The sequence below is a fragment of the Adiantum capillus-veneris genome, chromosome 16 (assembly GCF_014529385.1).
Source record: "Adiantum capillus-veneris isolate H3 chromosome 16, ASM1452938v2, whole genome shotgun sequence".
Lineage (NCBI taxonomy): Eukaryota > Viridiplantae > Streptophyta > Polypodiopsida > Polypodiales > Pteridaceae > Adiantum > Adiantum capillus-veneris.
The window spans coordinates 4,928,086-4,933,959 of record NC_140946.1 but is presented as its reverse complement, the minus strand read 5'-3'; the positions used below and the strand labels follow the sequence as shown (position 1 = coordinate 4,933,959).

The window sequence follows — 5,874 nt, the reverse complement described above, 5'->3', positions numbered from 1 at the left end:
TTGTGGGCATCTGGCCTAGGGAGCTGACATGTGTCCCTCATTCCCTTTGTGTAAAGGGAGCCTGTGTGTGTGTGTGTGTGTGTGGCTTTCTCTCTCATCCCCTACCTTTAGGGCTCACCCCCTCCCATGTAGGGATGTGCAAAGACTTTTAGGGCACACACAAAGCATCCAATTTTCCCTAGGGTTGACCTTTGGACACAACCTTTGAATTTTGGAACCTTAGCATTTTGGAAGTCTTAATGGGCTGAACCTTCAGGTCTTTTTAGCCCATTGTTGCACATGGCTCTTTTGTAGATGGCCCCCCCTTTGGATCCCTATTTTCCCTCCTTTGGATCCCTACTGTGGCCGGTCTGCTAGCTTAACCAATATTCTAGCTTTTTCTCCCCTGGCCTTCCCCACATTAAATGATCAGTTTAATATGAGAAAATCATTTAGGAGAATTAGATATTGATTATTATGACATAGACAATGGAATACACCAACAGTCTTACCTGGTCACATAATTGTCATGAGCATGTAAGTCCTTCCCTTTCCTTAGGCCACTATGAAGAAGCTAAACCACGTCTTACTCATCAGTAGCTATATCTACCCATAAGAGGATTTTGTACATATGTGAAAAACTTTCAAGGAGTGACTTATCTGCTAGTTTCACCAGAGTCCTGCAAAATGCAAAACCAACAAAACAAGGTGATGTAAATGCTCATCACCTATCAAAGAGGATCTTCAATAAATATACAAAGCAAGAAGATGCTATTGACTTGAGAGAAATCAACTTTGCTACACCCGGCCAGTAGATGTTGTAACAAAAACTGAAGAATTGGATGGGCATTGGACTTTTTAATGCAACTATGATACAATTGTAGTTATCATAATTTGCAGGTCTCAACGCAAGCAGGGGGGCTGTGAGGCCAAGCCTCCAGTCAAACTTGCAAGCATAAAAAATTCAACATTGTTAGCAATGGATTATAAGAATCCTCTCCCTGTTATCTTTAGTAGGAAGGCCAACCATGAACCTGGGATATCCAAAAGACAATTATCTTAGCAAACTAAGAGCCACAAAATCTAGTACGAGTTTTAGTAAATTGAAGCCATGCCTCCTTTCAAATCTTCAGATAATTACATCATCCAGATCGGAGAGGCCAATGGTTGCTGCCAAAACAAGCAACCACTCACCTGCCACCCACAGTGGGCCATAAACTCATTCTTAGTATTCCTTATTGCCTCATGTTCTCAGGTTATGGGTCTTTGTCCAAGCATACTATCCACCTCATCGATGAATATGATTGTAGGGGCAACTTTTGCAACAGGAGTATAGACAGCTCTCAAGTTCGTCTCATCCTTACCAAACCACTGTAATCACCAATAAGGCAAAGGCTAATTTTAAATCAGCCCATTTGTGTGATAATGCAAAGGTTAATTTAAAATCAACCCATGTCGTCATTAGTTTGTCTGAGCATACCTTTGAGGTAGTGGTTGACATCAAAATTTTGATAAAGCTCGTGCCCGCTTCAGTTGCCACCACTGCCTTTGCGAGCATTGTCTTGCCAATACCAGGAGACCCAAACAATAAAATGCATTTGCAGGGCTTAAGAATCAAACTAAAGAGCACATTGGTTAGTCAAATAAACAATCTACTTTGTTTCCAACCGTGTCATAATTCCAAAGGAATTACCTTGATAAGCCCTCCCATGTTGAATAAATCAAGACATCAAAGTGGTAATATAAGGAGCTCTTGCAGAGAATCCTTAACATCATCAAGTGCCCCAATATCTTTAAAACTCACACAAATCACACCGGCAGGAATAATCTCTGGTCGAATGCGCTTCTCAAACTCATTATGTTAGGAGGTACTTCTTGCATTAATCAATCACAACATAACAATGTTTAACTCCTAGATAGAGAAATGTTGAAAATTAATTAGTTCCAAGTGCATGCAAGTGACGTCGACAGAAGCAACAACTGATGCATCTAATTTTTTTGCAGCATCAACGTCACCCATTTTTCCTACATCAGCTTTCGCAACGACATCAATGTCCCCCTTTTTGCCTAAGTCTACTTTCACAAGCTCTATTGCATCGTTTACAGCGTTAGCCTAAAAAACACCGTCATTTTTAGACTAAGGCGATTCCTGGCAAATAAACAAGTACAGAAGAATACTAACACCTCCACACAAGTTCCAGAGTCCGCAAAATTTGTGATGTTACACCTCCACAAGATCCAAAATACAATGGTCCACCTGAGCAAGTTATGGATTTGACACGCACTGTAGCTTGGCATCTTTGCATCTAACTGACCACCTTGGAACATGCTCAGACCATGCACCAAATTGTTGCCAAACAAACAAGGCAAGGAACTTTTGCTTCAAGTTAACCATAGAAAATACAAAAGCAGAGACTAAAACGTGTGTCTCACAAGCTCAGTAACTTGTAGAAGAGATTATTGGTCTTCCGTTCCGATATTGAGGACTCTCTACATTCATCAGATGATGTGAAATAGCTGAAACAAAAATCTCCTCCACAATTGGAACAAGCAAGTAATCAAATGTGTGAGAGACTACTCTCAAACGTGTGATAGACTACTTTAATGAATCAAGCCATCTTATTGAGCAACCAACTCACAATTGCTAAGCAAAAGTGTATCTGGGAAGCTGATTGAGTCCAAATCACCACACTCAACATCATTGGTAGTAAGAACTTGATGAGCAACCAATATGATGAGTTAAGTCATGGTTCTTGTAAAGCAAATATTCTTACTAAACAGTGAGACAGTATCTACCTCAGAGCATGTATGCCCTTCATGTCCTTCTCTAATTGACTCCTCCAGCTAACAAAATTTATCTTATGGAGGTTTGATATGGAGTATGTATGAGAATTGAGTAGCAAGCTTCTCACAGAAAGGAGCCACCTACAAACAAAACAATTGGAACTCAGCATTTCTCATGTTCTGTGTTCTCTTGGAAATACAAAGAGCGCTATTTCGAATAAAAGCCTTTTCGTTGTGGAATGATCGTGTGCATTCATCTACAGACAAAAAATGGAAATTTTGAATCAGGCAACCAATATTTTAGACCATGCTAACACAGAGAAGTCATCTTCATGAGAGATGCAAGAAAGTGATAGAAAACATAAACGGAGAAAAAAACGAGGTAGTAGAGACAGACCTTGATGGATGCTGAGAGTGCAAGCCCGCTTGTAGCTTGTTGTTGCAAATATCCTTTTCGGCTCCAGGTGTTCCTCCATCTTCAGCACCTACTGCTTATATAGGCCACATCCGAGTGCCACTCCCTCATTTTGACACTTTTTTGAGCTCTCGAGGTTCCCTTTGCTGCTTTTGTGTTGTTGCTCTCACCCACATGCACCTCAGTCATGTCAACCTCGCTCGGTTAGAATGTGTTGGAAACAAAACAGAGTGAGGATACCTTCAATATGAGAGAGAGAGAGAGAGAGAGAGAGAGAGAGAGAGAGAGAGAGAGAGAGAGAGAAACTTCCAAGTTCCCCAATGTGTGAGATACACTGTATTTGGAAAAAATGGGCAAAATCAACATAGAGCGTTGCTTCCAACCCGCACGAAGGGGAGGGGATGACTGCCCTTTGACGTCATCTCTCCTAGTTGTCTGATAGTTAAAAGCCAGCTTGCCACGTCATTTGAAGAAAACTAGCACTCTAGAAAGGCTCCCTGGTGGTAGGCCACAAAGAGTCTTGATACCGCTCGAATATACTCTTTTGCCCCTCTGGCTCTCTCCTTTCCACGTCAGCACCGCACGTTCAACCTCTCGCTGCCCTCTCTCTTATGCCCGACCGCGTTGCCTCCCTCCCTTAGCCCTCGCTTATGCATGCAACTCGCTGCAAAGAGAGAGCCTCCCTTGTCTAAGTCGGTGTCCTGCTTGAGCTTTCACGCTAGTCGGTTATTACAGGTGTTCAATGCCCCTAATGGAAGAAATGCGCCAAGGCACCTACTGTTGAGATGAGCTTTGTGCAAAGACTGATACCTAAATAGAGAGGGAGGAAAGATCTCCCAAGGCCACCTCGCTCCGTATTATCGGCCACCTCTGCTCTCCACGCCTACAAGGTTGCCCCTGCATCTGCTACCTTTGAAATTTCTCATGAGAGCGACAGAAAGGCTCCCACAGAAAGCTCACAACAAAAGAGAGAGCTAGGGTTGCACCACCTCGCCCCCACCTTTCCTAGCATGCGCTCGACCTGAGAGAGAGAGAGAGAGAGAGAGAGAGAGAGAGAGAGAGAGAGAGAGAGAGAGAGAGAGAGAGAGAGAGAGAGAGAGAGAGAGAGAGAGAGAGAGAGAGAGAGAGAGAGAGAGAGAGAGACGCACCCCACCGCTGCCCCTTGCGACAAGCTTGCAAAAAGAGAGAGAACCAGGGTCCATAAGCAACGAGGAAGCTTTTGGCCACCCACCGCCTTGCCAGTGCCAATCCCCTACCCTCCCTTTCCTCGCCTATTTAAGCAGACTGTACTGATTCCCCTCAATTGGGAATAAATCAAAATTGTTCAGACATACAGGTGATAGAAAAGAACAAAACAAAGGACTCATGAGGATGCTACATTGGCAATATCAACTCTCTCTCTCTCTCTCTCTCTCTCTCTCTCTCTCTCTCTCTCTCTCTCTCTCTCTCTCTCTCTCTCTCTCTCTCTCTCTCTCTCTCTCTCTCTCTCTCTCTCTCTTTCTTTGTATGACACCTCGCGAATCAATTGCCTCTTTGTGTAGCAATGTTTGTGTGTGTGTATTTGCCTCGCTACATGCATCTGTGTGTGTATGTGTGTTTTCTCACAGCTAGCTCTCTCTCTCTCTCTCTCTCTCTCTCTCTCTCTCTCTCTCTCAAAAGTTGTCTTCTATATTGCTATTATGTCATATAGTACAAGGGGCTATTGTCAGTGCATCTTCCAACATCCTATCCCTTATGAACAGGCAAAAGGACTAAATGGTTTACAGACTGATTACTATCCATGGTGGCCTAGTTCCTCAGTGACCAAACAAACCAAAGAAACCAAATCCTAAAGGATTGCAGTACAAAGCCAAGAGCTACATTTTCCTGAGTGTTAACCTTGAAGAAGTGTTGTTGAATTTAGTAATGGTGACCCCCCAGGCATCTGACCATATAGCAGTAGCCCATCTCCACCACTTTCTCACAATTTTGCAGTTCCAAAAGACATGTCTAACTGCTTCTAATCTAGAACATCTTGCAGGCAATCCAATGGTAAAGCCCTTCTTAAGCAAATTGGTAGTTGTGGGGAGCACCCCTGTACATACTCTCCAAAGAAAGACTTTAAACTTATATTGATTAGGGATGAGCCAAACATCATCCAATACATTCAACCACCATGATGTGTTTCTCTGCAAAGTCCGTTGTTTATTACGTCTGAGTACAATTGGGGAGTCGGGTAAAAGATGTGTGTAGAAGGCGGCAGACTTGGAAGTCCACCAATTTGCTGAAGAGGCAGGCAGTGTACCATCCTTGTGTCTGTCTTCCAAGTTAAGTGCAACATACATGGGTAAACTGTAAACATGAGCACAAAGTTGATGCCACTGATGTCTACAACCATATCCCAGTCTGTACTGCCTTCTGACTGTGGAAAAAGGAAGCAACTGGCTATTAGAGTCCGTCATCTGTTGTATTTCAACTAAGCCCTTGCTAAACAAAGAAAGGGCAGGTTTACCCATCCATCAAGCAGGGGGAATCTTAAAAAAAAGCTCCAGAACAGATTTTCTCTCCCTAAGGAGTTACCAATATATCTAACTCTTCCTTGCCAAACAAGAGTGGAACATACTTTCTTCCAAGATTTGATAAGCATATTAGAGATCAAAAACCTTGTTTTTAAGGGAGCAGCGGTGAACACTTTATCCCAGGCAGCATCTGCCAAG

General features: G+C 43.0%; 1 pseudogene; it reads right to left on the bottom strand.

Moving 5' to 3' along the window:
* Positions 1 to 882: 882 nt before the first annotated feature.
* LOC147438486 (uncharacterized) lies at positions 883 to 5,619 on the bottom strand (annotated as a pseudogene).
* Positions 5,620 to 5,874: the final 255 nt, after the last annotated feature.